General features: G+C 44.1%; 1 protein-coding gene across 6 annotated transcripts in view; it reads left to right on the forward strand.

Moving 5' to 3' along the window:
- Positions 1 to 19,902, forward strand: part of AP1B1 (adaptor related protein complex 1 subunit beta 1) — a 1,110,789-nt gene that overhangs the window by 889,518 nt on the left and 201,369 nt on the right. The gene's annotated exons all lie outside the window — the stretch shown is intronic.

A 19,902-nucleotide genomic window follows, 5' to 3' on the forward strand; every position in this document is an offset into this window, starting at 1 on the left:
CCCCCCTGGTGGCTGTAATGATTATTTTGGATGATTGTACTGTTCACTCACGTACCATAACACCTTAGCCATCAATCTTTGGCAGGGTCCTCTCTTGCTGACTTGACTGAGTATCTGTTGTGCCATTGCTAAGTCCTGCATTGTTTGCCTCCAGTAGTCAGTCTTTCCATGTCCGTCCCAGTCAGTACGGTTTTCCTTTATTTGGATGCTGTCATGCCTGTCAATTCTGTGTTCCTTTACCGTGTTTGTTCTCCCTTTTTCTGTGCATGCCATTTGATTTGATGTCAATTTTCATTCATTGATCAACATATGGGTTCGGATCTGGTCCTGTTCTACATCTTGTGGAAACCACAAACACTCTAGCTTCTCCCTTAGCCATAATCCTATAGTCCCCCTCCTTCCCCAGATCTTGTTTGTTGCCATTGGGAAAAGACATGGTCACTACAGCTCTTGAGGAAAGCTTAGTTTTCCAATAATAAGTGCTTCTTTCTTTATTGTTTAACCTTTATTTCTAGCTATTAACCTCCCTTTTCCCTTCATCTTTACTGTTTGTCAGTTATTGCCATTGTTGGTGTAAAATTCTCTACTGCGTAGCGATATTTCTTCAGTACCATTTCTGGTAATCTAACTTCCTTACCCTTTTTCTGTATCTTACTCATAATGGTGAATGTAATGGGATCCTATCTCGCCTACATTCATAACTGATGGGTTCGGAGCCGATCCGTCGGCTCCGACTCGGCCACTATACACTAGAACAAAGTCTCTCATTGGCTGGGCTACCCCTTATCCCATAATGCACCACGCCTGCTTCCCCAGATCTCATTTGCCGCTTTTCAAGCCAGACGTGGTCTCGACTTGGCTGGAGCCAAGTGTTTTTTTCTTGACATTTTGGTCTTTTTTGACTAGGGTTTCTGTCAGAATTTAAACAAACAGCTGTTTTAACAGCTTTGTGAGCGTTTGTGGTCAGTTTTGTGTAAAATTAAATTTTATTCTTTTCGCGCTACTAGTGTACTGGGCAAGGCCCATTTAAGTTAGAGGGCCTTTGCCCTTATTGTATGTCTATCTAATTTTCTTGTTGTGTGACTGAAATAGTTTTCGGGCTAAGCCCGTTTAAGTTAGAGGGCTTTGGCCCACGTATTTCCTTACTTCTGTGTATTTGACCTGTTGTATCAGGCTAAGCCCATTTAAGTTAGAGGACTTTAGCCCTTACATTAGTTACTGTTTTTTTTCTAGCTATCAGTTACCTGTTTTTTCTACTGTACCCAAAATGTTCTAAGGAGCAGAAATTAGGGTTCAAAAAGTGTGCAAAATGTAATTATAAAATGTCTATTACAGACAGCCATGCTGTCTGCGTGTACTGTTTAGGGCCTAAACATTTACAGGATACTTGCAGTGTGTGTCACACTTTTTCCTCCAGGGTGCTCCACGAGAGAAAAAACAAGCTGATACTTAGGGGTCTGATTAAGCCTTTATTTGAGGAAGCTTTGGCTTCATCTCCAGCTTCTAAAAAGAAGAGATCGTCGGCTCCGACCAGTTCGTCAGGCCCGACACCCAAGAAGCATAGATCGTCGACTCCGACCAGTCCGTTGGACCCGACAGCTAAGAAACTGGGATCGACTTCTTCCTCGGCTCCAATGGCTTCGGAGCTGATGGCTGAAGGGTCTGCCTCGGTGCTTCTTCCCTCGGCTCCATTGGTGTCGGAGCCGCAGGTTAGTGCATCGAGAGGCCAATCACCTACTTCGGCTCCTTTGGTCTCGGAGCCGTTGGAGGTGTGCAGCTCAGACCCTTTCCCCCTCGGCTCCGGAGCCTCCTTCGGCGCCGACACTGTTGCAAACGGTTCCGGTCTCGGGTCCGATAATGCTGGAACCCTTTCGGAGCCAATCCCCTGCTTTATCGGAGCCGAGGCAGAAGTCTTCTTGGCCCCAATCTGTTTCCTCCAAATCCTCTAGGTTGTCAGATTCAGATTTGGATAGGGTTATCCAGAGGCTGTTCCAGTCCCCAGTTTTTACTAAAATGATCTCGGCTCCAGCCCACGCGGCTTCGGAGCCGATTCCATATCCCATGCATTTGATTCCTCCTCCGACCCCCTTGGAGCCGTTGGAGTCGGTGCAGGTAGAACGCAGCGGAATCTTCCAGTCAGAGCAGGGACCCCCTCGGAGTTTCTGTGCTCCGACCTTCATTCCTACCCTGTCCTCGGTGTCAGGGTTTGGTACTGGGTCTTCCTCGGCAGGGGCCGAGGGCAACACTGTGGAGCTCGCCTCTTCGATGCTCAGTCTTCCCCTCGGAGTATCAGCTGCAGGTATTCCCGGTACCGCCATGGTCTCTCAGCAAGTGCCCTCTGCAGAGTCTGGAGGTCCTGCTTTTGAGGCCATGAGGAGTGCACTGGCCATGACCTTGCCGGTTCAGCAGGTTTCTACCTCTCCGTCCCAAGTTTTGGGTACTGGTGCCTCTGGAGACATTCTTACCCACGACAGTGGGGCCCCAGGGCCTGAGGATACCCCCTTAGAGGGTTCCCTTCTTCTGGGGGGTTCTTCTGAATCTGCTTTGGATGAACCCCCAAGGAAGAAACTGTGTAAGAGGAAGCACGTTGATTCCCAAGATGAATCTGTCACTTCAGATACTGACCTCGATGATGCGGAGGGGTCCCCTAAATCGTCCTCGGATGACGTCTCCTTCTCGGACATCCAGAGAGGTGATTGGCAATCCAAAGCCCCTACCGCTGAGGAGTCAGTTTTCCTCAAGGCCTTCGGGGCCCAGCCCTCCTCCTCCTGGGTGTCTCCACCCTTCGACGAGTTATTAGATCTAATCTCTCGGAGGGTATGGGAACATCCTGATACAGTGGAACCGGTGCCTGCCAGGCCTAATAAGTTTCTTTCAGCCCCTCCACAGAAGGAATTCCTCACTAAGGGTGTTGCAGTTGATGCTATGGTGGTGGCATCTGCCACTCTGCAGGACGTGGCAGAGGCTTCAATGTCTATTCATCCTCCTAATAAGGATTCTAGGAGCATGGATAGGTATGGGAAGCATACCCTTTCTTCAGCGACCTTTACCCTGTGGTCGCTGAACTATCTCTGTCATTTTACAAGGCTCCAAAGGGACCTCCTCAAGGAGTTAGGAGAGTCCCTTGCGGGTAACCTTCCTGAGGCGTTCGCACAGACGGTAGGCGCCCAGATGACTACCCTATCTTCTATTGTCAACTCGTCCATGAGGCTCATTTCCTATGCAGCCGAAGGGGCGAGTAGAGCAGCGGGCACATGAGTGGCTCTTAGGAGACAAGCCTGGTTACACTCATGTCCACTCGCGGAGGCCTTTAAGTCTTCCTTCGCCGATGCCCCCTTTGATGGGTCTTCTTTGTTTGGACCCAAGGTGAAGGACACACTTACTCGGTGCGAGCAGGAGGGCAAGACCTTGACTGCCATTGGGGCCTGTTTTTCCGCTCCCTCTAGACCTTATCCCAAGGCCCAGAGAGGAGGGAAAATGTGGTTCAGGAAATCCCAAAAGTTCTTCTCTACTCCACCAAGTGATCCCCCCTCCAGAGGCAGGGGGGGGGGAATTCAGGAAGACGCCGCCCTAGAGGTGGCAGAGGCCCCCGTAACTCTGGAGACCGCGACTCCTTTCGTGGTTCCTCCTACCCTCAACATCCCTAGGATGTGGCCCGGCTGTGCTTCTCCGGAGCCAGTCGGGGGTCGTTACGCGAAACACCCACAGTCTTGGGAATCGATAACCAAGGATCACTGGGTGCTTCGCATTGTAACCGGAGGCTACCTCATCCCCTTTTTCAAGCCCCCTCCTCCTACAAGGAGAATCCCGGATGTGCCACCCAGTCAGCGGGATCTGGCAGCCCTAGAAGTTTCAATGCTGCTAAGCAAAGGGGTCATCCAGCCCGTCCCCGCCGACCAGATCGGATCAGGAACTTACTCAAGATTATTTTTGGTGCCAAAAAAGACAGGGGACGTAAGGCCCATTTTGGACCTAAGCTCTTTAAATCATTTTGTGAAGAAGTCCAAGTTCCGGATGGTCACCCTTCAGTCCATTCTCCCGTTATTGGAGAAGGATGTCTGGATGTGCTCCATAGACCTCAAGGACGCTTACCATCACATTTTGATACGTCAAGAGTCCAGGAGTCATTTACGCTTCCACCTAGGAACCAGTCATTTCCAGTTTTGTGCACTGCCCTTTGGTCTCACCACAGCCCCCAGGGTGTTAAGTGTCTGGCAGTGGTGACAGCTCACTTGAGAAGTCTAGGATTCCAAGTGTTTCCCTATCTCGATGACTGGCTCCTCACTGCCACCTCCAAGCATCTACTGATTCGAGCGCTGATGGCCACAGTAACCTTGGGTCTCTCGCTAGGAATCACTTTCAGTTGGAAAAAATCTGTGCTGCGGCCATCTCAGCGTATCACCGTTATAGGCGCAGAGTTAGACACAAAAAGGATGCGGGCATTTTTGCCATCAGAGAGAATTCAGGTTCTACAATCACAGGTTCTAAATTTGTTACCCAAATCTCGAGTTCCTGCCAGACAGATTCTTCAGTTATTGGGCACGATGGCTGCAACTATCCTCCTAGTACCGTTAGCCAGGCTGCACATGCGGCTGCTGCAATGGCTATTATCGGTTCAATGGTCATACCAAGAACTTCCCCTGAACCACCTGGTTCTGATTACGGACAGTTGTCGTCGGGACTTCCGTTGATGGCTATGTCAGTCCAACATGGACTGGGGGCCTCCTTTCACCCCCCCCTGTTGCCACAGTGACCACGGACGCCTCCCAGATAGGGTGGGGGGTCATTATCTGGACAGGTCTGTCCAAGGCACTTGGCAGGATTGCGAAGTGCACCTTCACATCAATATCCTGGAAATGAGAGCGGTGCTTCTGGTTTTACAAGCACTTCATCATGCTCTCTCCCAAGGTACTATTGCAATTCTATCCGACAACATGTCGGTAGTTTGGCACATAAACAAGCAGGGCGGAACCAGGTCCTACCCCCCTTTGCAGGGAGGCCATGAGAGTATGGCGCTGGGCCATAGCCTCTCGACGTTTCTTAGTAGCCACGCACATTCCGGGAAAAGCCAATGTGATTGCAGACAGGCTCAGCAGGACTCTCCTGTTGCCCCACGAGTGGTCCCTCAACAACAGAGTGGCTGCACAGATCTTCGCCAAGTGGGTCTCCCTTGTTGTGACTTGTTCGCCAGCCCCAACAATGCGAAGTGCAGAGAGTTCTTCACTCTGACACCCTCTCAGGGGCAGTCTCCCAGGGACGCTCTAGCCCACGATTGGCCCCCGGGTCTGCTTTATGCCTTCCCCCCGATTCCCCTTCTCCCGAGGGTGATTCAGAAGGCTCTTCATGTCGGGCGCCACATGATTTTGGTCGCCCCACATTGGCCCCGTCAGGTTTGGTTCCCATTCCTTCAGAAGTATGCGATACAGGGCCCCTGGATTCTGGACCCAGTGCCGGGTCTGTTGTCCAGTCAGTCGGGAGACACTCATCCGTCCCTCCGGTCGTTGCGACTGGCTGCTTGGTTACTCCACTTCCATCCTTAGTTAGAAATCTTTCTCTTTCTTCGGAAGTGATGCGCATCTTGTCCTCTTCCCACAAGCCGTCTACCGTTAAGCTGTATTCCAGCAAATGGAAAAGGTTTGTTTGTTGGGCCCAGCAGCGAGGCATTGATCCTCTTACGGCCCCAGTTCCGCAGGTCTTGGAATTTCTAGCTTCATTGTTTCATTCAGGTTCTTCAGTCTCCACACTTAAAGTTCAACTGGCGGCTATATCTAATTTTCATGTTATTATGGAGCCTTCTTTAATGGCTAACAGACTTTGCAAGTCCTTTCTTAAGGGAGCCTGGCTCCTCAGGCCTCCTATGGCTCATCCCGTGCCCCCTTGGGACTTAAATTTGGTTCTGGCCTCTTTAACTGCCCGTCCCTTTGAGCCTGCAGCCACTTGTGATATAAGATTCCTGTCGTGGAAAACTGCCTTTCTAGTGGCAATAACCTCTGCTAAGCGGGTTTCAGAGCTTCAGGCTCTCTGTTCTTCCCCTCCTCATTTGATTTTTCACAAAGACAGAGTTTCCCTTAGATTGAATCCATCCTTTTTGCCTAAGGTAGCATCCCCTTTATGCATTCAGCAATCATTGGAGCTCCCAGTTTTCTTTCCAAATTTTTCTAATAGAGCAGAATATACCTTCCACCAGTTGGATGTTCACAGGCAACTGTGTTTTTACTTAGATAGGACCACTCAGACACGAAAATCTGACCAACTGTTTGTGTCCTTTGCGGAGAATAGGTTAGGTCTACCAGTTGCCAAAACCACCATTGCCAAATGGATTAACGATTGCATCTCTTTCATTTATTCCCAGTCAGGCAGAGAGTTGCCTTTCCCACTCAAAGCTCATTCTACCAGGGCTATGGCCACCTCTGTAGCTTTTCACTCCAAAGTTTCAATAGATGATATTTGTGTGGCTGCTACTTGGTCTTCTCTGCACACCTTCATTTCTCATTACAAGGTTGATGTGGCTTCCCGAGGCAGAGCTTCATTTAGTTCCGCAGTTCTCAGGAGTGTGTTCCAGTGAGCCACCCGGGGTTTTTAGGTGCTAGGGACGCTGTCCCATCAGTTATGAATGTAGGCGAGATAGGATCCCATTACATCTTTTAGTTATGTACTTACCATAACTTTGGATGTATGGGATCCATCTCGCCTACATTCATACATGCCCACCCTCCTTCCCCCTACCTTTTGGATTTGGAGGAAATATTGATCTTGCTAAGCACTCCTCTGGAAGGGATCTGGTTGGTTACAGTTATTGGTATGTGTTCTGTACCTGTATGTATGTATGAAAGCGAACAAACAAGATCTGGGGAAGCAGGCGTGGTGCATTATGGGATAAGGGGTAGCCCAGCCAATGAGAGACTTTGTTCTAGTGTATAGTGGCCGAGTCGGAGCAGACGGATCGGCTCTGAACCCATCAGTTATGAATGTAGGCGAGATGGATCCCATACATCCAAAGTTATGGTAAGTACATAACTAAAAGTTTTTATTTTGTTCATATTTCTAGTGGGTTTTTTTTTTTTTTTTTTTTTTTTTGCTAGTGGAATCATGGCAGGTAAACCTTCAGGTTTAAAGAAGTGTAATTAATGTGGGCACAAGAGTCCTTCATCTGACACTCCTGCATTATGGATCTACTGCTTAGAACCTGAGCATTTACAGGCGTGACTGTACCATATGCAAATCTTTCAGTTCGCGAGCTCTGGTGGACTGGAAGAATAAATTGATACTTAAAGGCCTCATTCCTTCAGCCTTTGCAGAATCACTTTCAGGATCTCATTCCTTCAAGTCAGACAAGAAAGAGGCAAAAAAGGATCTTCAGAGCAAGCTGGCTCATCTCAGTCCTTTTTGGATCCAACCTCAGAGCCAAGGGAAAAATGTAAGAAATAGATCCATCATACCACAACTTGTTGGATCCTACTACTTCAGACATAGTCTGTGTCTTCAGATGCGACTCTGTTAGAGCCGTCAATACCCAGGACCAGATATGCATCCTCCCTGGATCCAGTTCCGTCTCGGCTCTCATTGCCCTTCCTCAAAAGATGTAGCTCTCCCTCCATCGCCTCTTCCCATTCATTCAGAAGTCTCACAGAAGTGCACATGGATAGAATGATGAAGTTTCTTTCAACACAAATTCAGATGGGAGTTCTCCAGGCTTCCTACCTCAGTGTCAAACTGAACGACAGGAACCAAGTTGAGAACAGCAAAAAGAACAACAAGAAACCAGTTCCACCAAAGGATTTAATGCACACTGAAATACTTTCTCTGACGTCTCGGCCAAAGCCTTCAAGGAGAATAAAACACATGTATAGCATAACACTATATATACACACCTTCAATAAAATAATTAAACAATTAATTAATTAGAAAACATTCTAACAAGATAAAGTTTTCCAATTGAGCTCTTCATTGAGCCCAAAAGGAGACATAGTCTTAAATTTTAAAATGTATACAGTTTCTTTCTTTACTAAAACACTTTTAATGTTCATATTATTAAACTTGGATACACAAATTTGTTCTAATACTGTCCCCTTCAAGCCATCACTACAACTATTATGAACTTCTAAAAAGTGCATAGCCACAGGACTATCCTTCTTACAATTCCTGATATCTCTAATATGTTCAAGAAATCTAGTCTTGAATCCCCTCTTTGTTTCCCCAATGTAAAATTTATCACAGGGACATCGTAAAGCATATACAACGCCCACAGTGTTACAACTAAAATGACCGAAACTATCAAATCTAATATTATTAATATACTCAAAAGTGGTAACAATATGTTTGCAAACCTTACACTTACCACAAGGGAAAGTGCCTACTAGAACTGGTTGAACATACATTTTAAAGGAAGGCATAACAAATTTAGCTTTTACTAAAAAATTTTTTATGTTTTTGCCCTTACGATAAGAAAACTTAATATTTGCATGTAACCATTGTTGCACATTCTTAATAGAGCATAAATAAAACCAAAACTGATTTACAATTTCCAAAAAACATTTAGTAAAACAGCCAAATGTTGTAACAAAATAAATGTCATCCTTATTCACACTTTCATTATACTGTGATGTCACATTACCCCCCATATTAACATTCCTCCACTGGGAGATAGATTTTTCAACCCTAGGTTTAACTCCTGTTAACAGTCTAGTAAAACTATTTTCCAAAGTATCCTTACTATAGCCACGAGTCAAAAAGGAACTAACCAAACAACTCATTTCTTTATGAAAGATATCAGAATTGTTACAAAGTCTTTGAATGCGTAACATTTCACCATATGGTAAAGCTTCAATTATATGAGACGGATGCCCACTTGTGCCATGTAAATACTGGCACATCCCTTCAAATTTCTTATGGGGTGAAGTTACAATACTTTGACCATCAGACATATCTAACACTACATCCAAAAATGGAATAACACGACCAATCTTTAATCCATCAAATTTTATAAGGTATTTGTTAACATTAATCTCATTAAAAAATTCTATAATTTGGTCTCTACTACCATCAACCAAAAATATCAAGTCATCCACATATCTAAAATATTGGATAACGTGTTCACGAAAAAAAATTTTCTTATAAACAATCTCTAATTCAAAGAGGCCCATAAATAAATTCGCATACATGGGGGCAAATGAAGCCCCCATTGCTGTACCTTGCAACTGATGGTATAAGACATTATTAAATTCAAAATAATTATGGGTTAAACAAAAATGTACCAATTCAATAACATATTCTGTGGCCGGGGAATCCCCCAAAAAAAACCTTATAGCTTCAAGTCCAAATTGATGTGAAATACTCGTGTATAGACTTTTAACATCTATACTAACCCATAACATATTGTGATTTGGTTTAACACATTTAACTTTATCCAAAAAATCAAAAACATCAGTTATATATGAAGGTAATTTTGTAACATAAGGGGATAAAAAATGGTGTAAAAAAACACCCAAATTGTATAAAAAATATCGTGAACCAGAAACTATTGGTCGCCCTGGGGGTCTCTGCAAATTCTTATGAATTTTCGGTAGACAGTAAAACAAAGCCATCTTACAACCATCAACATTAAATTTTTTCTTAACATCTAACTGAGAAAAATAACCAAGTCTCATTCCCTTATTTATTAACTCTATATAGTCATCAATAGCTGTATAATATATTTCAGAATCAACAATCCTGTATGTGTTAACATCACACAAATGCTCCATACACATATTAAGATATTCAGAGAAATGCATGACCACTAGTTTGTTCCCCTTATCTGATGGCTTGAAAACAATATCATCCATCTTACTTAAATTTAACAAAGCTTTCCACTCATGGACAGACATATTATAATCTACATTAAACCTATTGCTCATAAACTCTTTATAAGATATTTCAGTAAAATAGTTAACCAGACTAACAAACTGGCACACTTCCCCATTCAAAACATCAGGCATAAAAGTGCTTTGTGAAGGAACCTTCGAAGTATCGAAGCTGTAATATGCATTATTTTCCATGTCCGAGACACAGGAAAAAAAGCTATCTAATGAGCTATCTATACTATCCACTTCTGGGTCCGAATCAAAAACTCTACCTTTACTAAAAAAATATTTCAAGTGTAATTTCCTAGCAAAGGCAAAAACATCCCTTTGAGTGTCGTAAAGTCGAGTAATCACAGTAGGGACAAATTTAAGTCCCTTATTTAGAACACACAATTCTATTTCGCTAAAATTATACTGAGAAAGATTAACAACATATTCAGTAGCATTTGACACAACTTGGGTATTAGAAGCAATACAAAGTTCAACGTGTATCCAAGTTTAATAATATGAACATTAAAAGTGTTTTAGTAAAGAAAGAAACTGTATACATTTTAAAATTTAAGACTATGTCTCCTTTTGGGCTCAATGAAGAGCTCAATTGGAAAACTTTATCTTGTTAGAATGTTTTCTAATTAATTAATTGTTTAATTATTTTATTGAAGGTGTGTATATATAGTGTTATGCTATACATGTGTTTTATTCTCCTTGAAGGCTTTGGCCGAGACGTCAGAGAAAGTATTTCAGTGTGCATTAAATCCTTTGGTGGAACTGGTTTCTTGTTGTTCTTTTTCCTACCTCAGTGTGTCTGGAGGTCTTAACTCATACAACTCCACCTGTTCTGGCCCCTCCTCCTCTGCTCTGTCTTTCAGTTTCAGAGCCCTCTGATCCAAGTATCTGAGTGCCATCCACTTCAGATCTGAAGGTTCCTGTATCCTTGGATCTGACGCCTTCTCTGAGCATATCTGCTTTGACTGTGTTGGAGTTGGAGGGCTGTTGGACCCAAAGCTTCATTGTCGGATTTAAGGGGTTGGGGTCGACTCCAAAGTTCTCGGAGCCTTGGCATTAGATAGCTCAGTTCCAACTCCTACCTCAGGGGTCATGTCTTTGTGTCGGATGGAGCTGTCGGTCCAGAAGCATTTCTTTTCTGTCTCTTTCTCCCTGGGGCATTCTGCCTTCAAGGAAGTGGAGAGAGTGTTCTCATGTAGAGATCAGATGGTTCCCCCCCTTGGGATCTTCCTTCTTGTTCTCAGATGACTGTGTTGTGAGCCTCCACATTCTACTCCACAGAGGCAGCCAGCCGAAAGTCTGCAGATGCCACAGGACATGGTTGTCTTTTCCCATACTTCTCCAGAGCATCCCACCAAAGACATCCCTAGGAAGATAAAGTGCAAGAGGGGGCACTTGGACTCTTCCCCTCCCCCTTCCAGGAGTCAGTCACGGAAGATCAAGATTTTAATGAAGGAGAAAGTTCCGCAAGTACATCACCTGATGACATCTCATTTGGATACTTTTTAGAAATCCTGAAACAGCAGGGTGATTGGTCCACCCACACCCCTTTTCAAGAGGAATCAGTATTTCTGGAGGATTTTGGTGCTTGGCCCACCTACTTCCTTGGGTACCTCTGCCTGCTGATGAGCTCATTGACTTAATCTCTCAGCTGCCTTGGAAGGAACCAGATTCTGTAGAGCCAATCCCCAAGAGACCAGATAAGATCCTAGCACCACCAAAAGGAAGAGAATTCTGGAGCAAAGGATGCTATGGTCGTGGTGGAGCCACCAAAAAACTCACTGAACAGAGTTTATCTGTCCACCCTCCTAATAGGGAGTCTGTGGTGATGGACAGATTTGGGAAGTGAGTCCATTCATCAGCAATCTTTGCACTTGGGTCCCTGAACTACTTGACGCACTTCACCAGATTGCAGTGGGATTTGATCAAGGAGCTCTAGAAAACCCTCTTGGGGACTAGTACTGCTGAGGCAGATATTGCTTCAAAGTTAGCCACCTTTCAGTCCATTTCAAATTAATCTGTGAGGCCCATTTCCCATGCAGCTGAAGGAGCCTCAAGAGCAGTGGTTTTCAGGCATTTCCTTTAGGAGGCTTGCCTGGATGCTCCTGTATGATTTTGCGGACCCCTTCGTCATCTTTCGCCAATGCTGCTTTGTTCCTTAACTTTGTTGTTTGGCCCCAATCACTCTCCAGGTGTGAGAAAGATGCAAAGACCCTGTCTGCTGTTGGTGTATGTTTTTCAACTCCTCAAAGCTTTTTCCAGGAATCAGCAAGATGGTTGAAAGATGTGATTCAGTAGATCCCAGGGTTCTTTTCATGATACACATGAAGAAAGTTCTCCCCAAGACAGAGGGAGGAACTTTATTTTATTTATTTTATTTTATTTTATTTTACATTTGTTGACCGGGCTAGTCTAGCTGGATACATGTCCATTTTCAGTAGAGGCCCGGGGAGAAAAGCTCCAAGGAACAGAGGTACATAAACAAAAACATAAGCTGATCAAGTAATTATTATTACATTTATAGGCGAAATAAAGCAAGCAAGTAGTTATACATATTGTTTAAAAGAGGTACAGACTTGTGTAGATGATCTAACATGGCTACATTGTGGACCCTTAAGGTTTTGGGTTGGGTAGAGGCTTAGGTGGGCCTAGGTGGGCCAGGGACATTTGCTATTAGTCTGGATTAGAGCAGGGGCATAGCCATTGGGACTTTAGGAGAACTCTGAGGTGTCTTTTGAATTGGTGAAGAGAGGTCATGAGTCTTAGGTTGTTTGGGAGGGCATTCCAGGATTTACCAATGAATTGGCATAGAGAGCTTCACCTCCCGAGTTGTTAGATTTAATGGTCTGCACTTGTAGACTTTTGGATGACCTGAGGGACGTAAGGTTGGAGTAGGGGGTAAGTATTTTGTTCAGTGAGGGGGTTTTGTCTGGATGGTTGATTATTTTAAATGCCTCAGTGAGTTGGTTGAGTTTGAGAATGTTGGGCAGTTCTAACCATTCCAGTGTCCTTAGATTTAGGCAGTGATGGGTGCGATAGGGCATTCCTGTTATGAATCTGGCTATATGGTTATAGGTTGTAGATAGTTTATTGAGCTCTTTCTTGTTAAGGAAGGAGAATATCGGGGAGGCATAAAGGAGTGTGGAGAGGAGGTGGGTCCCGGGCAATAGTTAGTTTGGTGTGCGGGGTTAAGAAGTTCTTTATTCTATACATGGACCCGAGTTTCTTGTTTACCGACTTAATGGTCAGGCTAACATGCATATCAAATTTAAGCTTGTGGTCTATGGTCACCCCTAGTAGTTTGGTGTGGGAGACAGGATTGATTATGGTCCCATTGTTGGAGGATGCATGGAAGGTTGGGTTGTTGGTATTAGGAGGTTCTTTTCCTTGGGAGGTAATTTGAGTGGGGAAAAATAGAAGTAATTTGGTTTTGGTTGGGTTAAGTAGGAGTTTTAGTTCCGAGAACCATTTTTCAACTATGGAAAAGCAGTTTTGGGTTGTGACTTGGAGTTTGGCGAGAGAGACATCAGAGCAGATCAGGGTGGAGTCATCTGCATATTGAATACAGGTGGCTTTGGGAATGATAGAGTGTAGACCATTTATAAAGACGGAAAAAAGAAGGGGACCGAGAATAGATCCTTGGGGAACACCGATATTAGTAGGGAGTAGGTCTGATAGCCTGTTTTGCCACTGAACCGCCTGTTTTCTACAAGAGAGGTAGGCATTAAACCAACTTATGGTTGGTTTGCTAAGATGAAAGGTTTCCAGTGTGTGGAGCAACTGTTGGTGATTGACCATGTCGAAGGCTTTCGATAGGTCGAGAAAGAGCGCAGAGGATATTAATTTATTATTGCGGTTGTGGTTGACTGAGTCAACAAAGGAGAGGAGAGCAGTTGTTGTGCTATGATGGGGGCGAAAGCCGTGTTGGGTGTTAAACAGGAGGTTGTTTCGAGTGAGGTGGGTAATGAGTTGCTTGTGAACGCAGCATTCCATGATTTTGGCTAGAGGAGACAGTATAGCTATGGGTCTATAGTTAGATGTGTCAGTGGAGGACCCTTCTTTATGGAGAGGGATGATATAAAAGATTTTCCAGATTGAGGGAATAGAAGCTTTGGAAATGGTCCGGTTGATCAAGATTGAAACAGGGTAGGCTATGGCATCAGATGCTATTTGTAAGTATTTGGCTGGGAGTAAGTCAGCCGCTAGGGTGGTTGGTTTAAGTTTTTTCAAGAGGGTACGAATATAGGAGGTAGAGGTAGGTTGTAGGTTGAAGGAGGGTTGAGTTGGGTCTTTAGTTAAGGTTGAGTTGGGTCTTTAGTTAAGGTTGTAGCCGAGGGAGAAGTAGTAAGCTGACTGGCGAGGGACTGGATGGTCTCAGTAAAAAAAGAATTAAAAGTGTTGGCTATTTCTTCTGGATCTTTATCCATGAGTTTTTCAGGGGTGGGGTTGGTAGATTTACCTGGATGAAGGAGGTGATTGAATCCAGCCCAGAATTTTTTAGGATTATGCTGGTGTTTATCTTGGAGGTGACAGAAATATTGTTTTTTATCAGACATATAACGGCTGCTTTGGTTGAATTTCTAAGCTGCAGAAACTTGATGCGATCTAGGGGGGGGTTTGTGGTTCTCCATTTGTTCCAGGCCTGGTCTCGGAGTTTAATTTTGGTTTTAGTATCTTTTGTTAGCCAAGGTGCGATACGTTCCTTTGTTGTAGTAAGTCGCTTAGGAGCATGAGAGTCACGTATCTTGAGGAAAGTGTCATTAAAGTATGACACACACTCATCTAAGGGTAGAGTTTTTAGGATGGACCAATTACATGCTTTGAGGTCTGCGAGAAGTTGGTCTGGGACAAAATTCTTACTGTTCCTAACTAGTCTTGTTAGGGGGGGGGGGGGGTTTGTAGTTGGACATTTGTGTTTTATAATAAAGGTAATAAGGTGGTCACTAAGGTCGTTGGGAAGAGTCCCTATGGTGTAGTTATTTGGATCCTTGTTAGTAAGAATCCAGTCGATGCTGTCCTTTTGTTGAGCATTTCCAATTCTAGTGGGAGAAAGAATATTTTGGGAGAATCCATGTAAGTTAATGGGGAGAGGATTTGAGTGAACGGAGTAGAGGGACCAGTCAATATTAACGTCCCCTAATATTATGGTTTCTTGGGGATAGTTGGTAGCAAGCCAACTAAGAGTTTGTTCTAGGTTTTCAACATTTTTGCCTGGTGGTAAATAAATTACTATGAGATTAATACTTTTTTGGTTGTTTAGGCATAGCTTTAGGGCAATCAGTTCTAGGTTAGGAACTTTTGGAGGTTGGAGTGGATTCATTGTGATGTTCAAGGAGTTCTTGAACATGACAGCTATTCCCCCACCCTTTCTAGTTATTCGATCGGCCCTAAAGATGTTATACCCAGGTGGGATAATTTCTTCATCCTTAGTGCTAGGTTTGAGCCATGTTTCTGAGAGACACATGATGTCAGGGGAGTGGGTTGCAAGCATAAGATGCAAGTTGTGAACCTTATTATTGATTTGATACTTCTTAGATTGAGGTGAAGCATAACTCCAATGAAAGACACTGTCCACAAGGCAGAGGAAGCCCGCAGAACCATGGGTCCAGAGATTCTTTCTCTGACTGGCCCTATCAGCACTCCTGAAAGGAGGCCTGATTGTCCTACTCTTGAGACAGTCTGAGGTCATTTATCCCTGCACCAGAAAGCCTGGCTAGACGTAAAAGATACTTGGGTGCAGAGGATCATTTCCAGAGGTTATATCATTCCATTTTCCCTTCCACCACTGTTACAGAACAAAATTCCTTAAGTTCCACCCCATCAGAAGAAAGCAGCAGCTTTAGACGTACAAAAGCTGTTAGACAAAAGAGTCACCCAAGAGGGTCCCCCCAGACCAAAAAGAGTCTGGAACTTACTCAAGATTCTTTTTAGTGCTAAAGAAGGCAGGAGATTGCAGACCAGTCTTGGCTCTCAATCTGAAGTTCCAGATGGTCATAGTTAAGTCCATTTTGCCTTTCCTGCACAAGGACGACTGTATGTGCTCTGTAGATCTCCAGGATTTATATTGTCACATCAAAATGAACAGATGGTCCAGGAGATATCTTCACTTCCAGTTTGGAGCCAGTCACTACCAGTTCAGAGCACTGCCTTTTGGTCCTACCACAGACCCCCCCAGGCTGTTTACCAAATCCATGTCAGTGGTAGCACCTCACTTCAGACTGCAGGGATTCTGAATGTTTCCATACTTAGATGGTGACTGACTCCTTACTTCCTCGACCAAGCATCTGCTGATAACAGCTTGCAACTATGTATTGTGGGTTAGTTTTAATCTGGGCATCACAATCAACTTCAAGAAATCTCAACTCCAACCTTCCCAGTGCCTAGAATTCATAGGAGCCATGTTCAGCATGACATCTATGGTAGCATCTCTGCCTCTAATGAGGGTTCGAGCCATTCACCTTCAAGGCAGAAAAATACTCACATCAGTATTGCCAGCCCGAAATATATTCAGACCCTGGGACTGATGTCTGCAGCAATTGTACTATTTCCACTAGTAAGAAACCATGTAATAATTCTCCAGTGAACATTAGCAACCCAGTGGTCCATTTTACACCAACCTATGTCCACCAAAAATAGGCATAACTCAGGCCTGCAAAAAGTACCTTTGGTGGTGGAGTCACTCAGATGAAATATTACAAGGTCGTCCATTCATCCTGCCATATCGGATGGGGGCATTTTTCGGGGAAGACTATTCAAGGCATATGGTCCTCTGAAGAGGCCAACTTGCTTAACGTGCTGGAAATGAGAGCAGTACTCCTAGAGTTGCAGGCGTTCCAAGACTCTATCTCCCTTCTGGGGCTATTACAATTCAAACAGACAATATGTCTGTAGTATGGTACATCAACAAACAAGGAGGAACCAGGTCTTACCCCGTCTGTGAGAAGCTGTGAGTGTGGCAGTGGGAGATCTCTTCAAATAGATTTCCGATAGCAACACATATACTGGAGAAATTCATTGTGATAGCAAATAGGTTGAGCACGTCCATCTTATTACCTCACGACTGGTCTGTCAACAAAGAAGTGGCAGAAATGATATTCCGCCAATGGGGCTAGCCGTACTGCAGCCTGTTTGCATCTCCCCTGAACAACAAATGCAGCAGGTTCTTTGCCCTAATAGCACTCCTAGAAGACATTTCTTGCCAAAGCGCTAAAGACTTGAGACTTTCTTGTTAATAAAGTGCAAACTGGTGATTTTTATATTTTTACTGGCCTTTTTGTTGTATTTTCATATTTTTGAGACTTTCTTGTTGTATTTTTCTTTACCCTAATCCCTCTGCCGGGGGAGTCATCGAGAGAAGAAACGCTTTCCTTCACGATTGACCCCCATGTCTCGTCTGTGCTTATCCCCCAACCTTCTTAATCCCCAGATTCCTACAGAAAGCATCTCGATTGAAGAGCAAAGTCATCCTCATTGCCCCTTATTGGCCTCAACTGATTTGGTTCCCCTTCCTTTGGCCTCTTCTAGCCTACCCACCATGGATTCTGAATCCATTTCTAGACCTTCAGTCTCACCCGATGGACATGACTCACCTGGACATTTAGGGTCTCAAGTTAACGGCATGGTATCTCCAATTCTATTGATAGACAGCCGAAGCTGTCATCTCCAGAGTGCCGTGTTCTTTTATCTTCTCACAAGGCTTCTACCAGACAAGTCTACAAAAGCAAATGGAAAAGATTTGTTGTTTGGGCACAACTACATGACACAGACCCCTTTTCAGCAGCAATACTTAAGATCCTTGAATTCTTGATTTCCATTTTCAATAAGTAGGTTAGTCCTTCTACATTTAATGTTCAGCTAGCTTCTGTCTCCAATTTCCATATTGGAGTGGATAATTCTGCCTTTGCATCTCCACGGCTTTATAAAGCCTTTATAAAAGGTGTCTTCTTACTGAAGCCACCCTTCAAGGACCCTACTCCATCTTGGGATCTTACCGTAATGTTACAGGCCCTAACTCAGAGTCCATTTGAATCTGCAGTGAGATGAGTTAAGATATCTGACTTGGAAAATGATTTTTCTCATAGCCATAACATTGGCTGGAAAAATATCAGAACTGCAGGCCTCATCTTCTAAACCTCCATATTTAATCTTTCACAAGGATTGAGTATTTTTAAGAACCAACCCTACCTTTCTTCCTAAGGTGGTGTCAGGATCTAACCTCAGTCAAGCCATTCATCTCCGGTATTCTTTCCAAATTTCTCTAACAAAGGCGAATACATGTTACACTTAGTGGATGTTCATAGACAATTACGTTTCTATCTGCACCGATCAGTATCCTTTTCAGAAGTCAAATCGAGTCAACCAGTCTCAAAAGTAACTTTATTGAGATGGGTGACTGATTTGTATTTCCTTTGTCTGTAACAACCCTTAAAGGTCCATTCAAATAGGTCCATGGCGACTTCATCGGCCTTCCTGTCCAGAACTTCCATGGATGATATTTGTGCAACTGCAGCTTGGTTTAACCCTCATACCTTTATTACTCCTTGCATATTGGATCTGGTCTCTAGAGGAAGAGCAGCTCTACAGTACTCAGGAATATCATTCCTTAGAGTCCACCCAGGATTCAGGTACCTCGGCACTCTGTCCCATTTGTTGGAATGAATGAAAATGGACAATATCAGATAGACGTTAAGCACTCACCATAATGTTCCATTTGTGTTGTCCATTTTCATTCTTCAACTCCTGTCCCATGTTTCTTTGATGACTTATAGGTTCATAGGTTTATACTAGGCTATCTGCCCTAAGGCATTTATAATCCTAGCCCAAAGTTTTGTGGCTTACGGCCACCCCTTATATGAAAAAATACTGTGCCCATTAGTTTGTTGTGCCTCTGTCCAGCAGTGACACAGAGATGATTCCCGGGGTAAACCTACGATCTCCCATCCACAGGTCAAGATTTCTCTTGAACAGAGCCAGCGAGGTGCTCTGCCTCACATGGACCGTGATTTTATTCCACAGTATAGGGAGTCTCTGAGTGATAAATCTATCCCTCCAGCACGTCCTATTTATATCCGTGCTAAGGTTTAAGTCGCTTGCTCTAGTGGTTTTGGTGGATTTGGATTTTTTGAGGTGGAGCATGTCCATTAATTCCGGGTTGGACATGGCCTTGTATGTCACGCACATGTCACCTCTGAGCAGATGGTATGCGACTGAATAGAGCTTGAGTTTCTTCAATCTGGCAGCATATGACATATTTTGGAGTCCCTTTATCCTTTTGGTGAGGAACTTTTGGGGTCTCTCCAATTGCTGCAGATGTCGGGTGAGATACATCCCGAATGGGGCATTGTACTCTATCATTGGTCTGATAAGTGAAGAGTACAGGGGAACAATGACCTCACTAGATCTGGATGTGAATCCCTTCATGATCAGGTGGGCAATGTAGAAGGTCTTTCTAACCACTTTAGCAATGTGAGTGTCAAAAGAAAGGCCACTGTCCTTCCGGTACAGCGGGAGAGTGCCTCAGGAACCAAGTTCTTTTTTTCTTTGAGCTTCAGAAAGTGTTTTTCCATAGTATGTAAAGTATAGCAATATTTTACTTTAGGGAGCTGCAAACAAGATCTGGAGAAGGAGGGGGATTACAGCATTATGGGCAAGGGAGGAGCTCGAGAGTTTGTGGCTTCTACGAGCTGTAGAACAGCAGTCGAGTCAAATAGAAGGATCAAATCTGAAGCCATATATTGAAGAATGAAAATGGACAACACAGATGGAAAGTTATGGTGAGTACATAACTTCTTTTTTTGTCCCATGGTAGCCTGAGCAGCACAAACATGCTTCTTTTGCACTGGAAACTCTAGTGTTTCATGCAGTGGCTGGCAAATGTCTGTAACTCATGCTGTGCAGTGTTGAACAGGCACAAGTATTTCATAGAAAATATAATTACTATCTGGTTGATGGCAAACTGATCTGCACAGAGACTAGTTGCACTCTCCTAGTGTAAGGAATGGGATCACTGAGTGCGACAGAGTTGGTTGTAGTCATCCCCTGACCACAGGAACTT

This window comes from Protopterus annectens, chromosome 4.part0 (genome assembly GCF_019279795.1).
Source record: "Protopterus annectens isolate FY-2018-M chromosome 4.part0, PAN1.0, whole genome shotgun sequence".
NCBI classification, from domain to species: Eukaryota; Metazoa; Chordata; order Ceratodontiformes; family Protopteridae; genus Protopterus; species Protopterus annectens.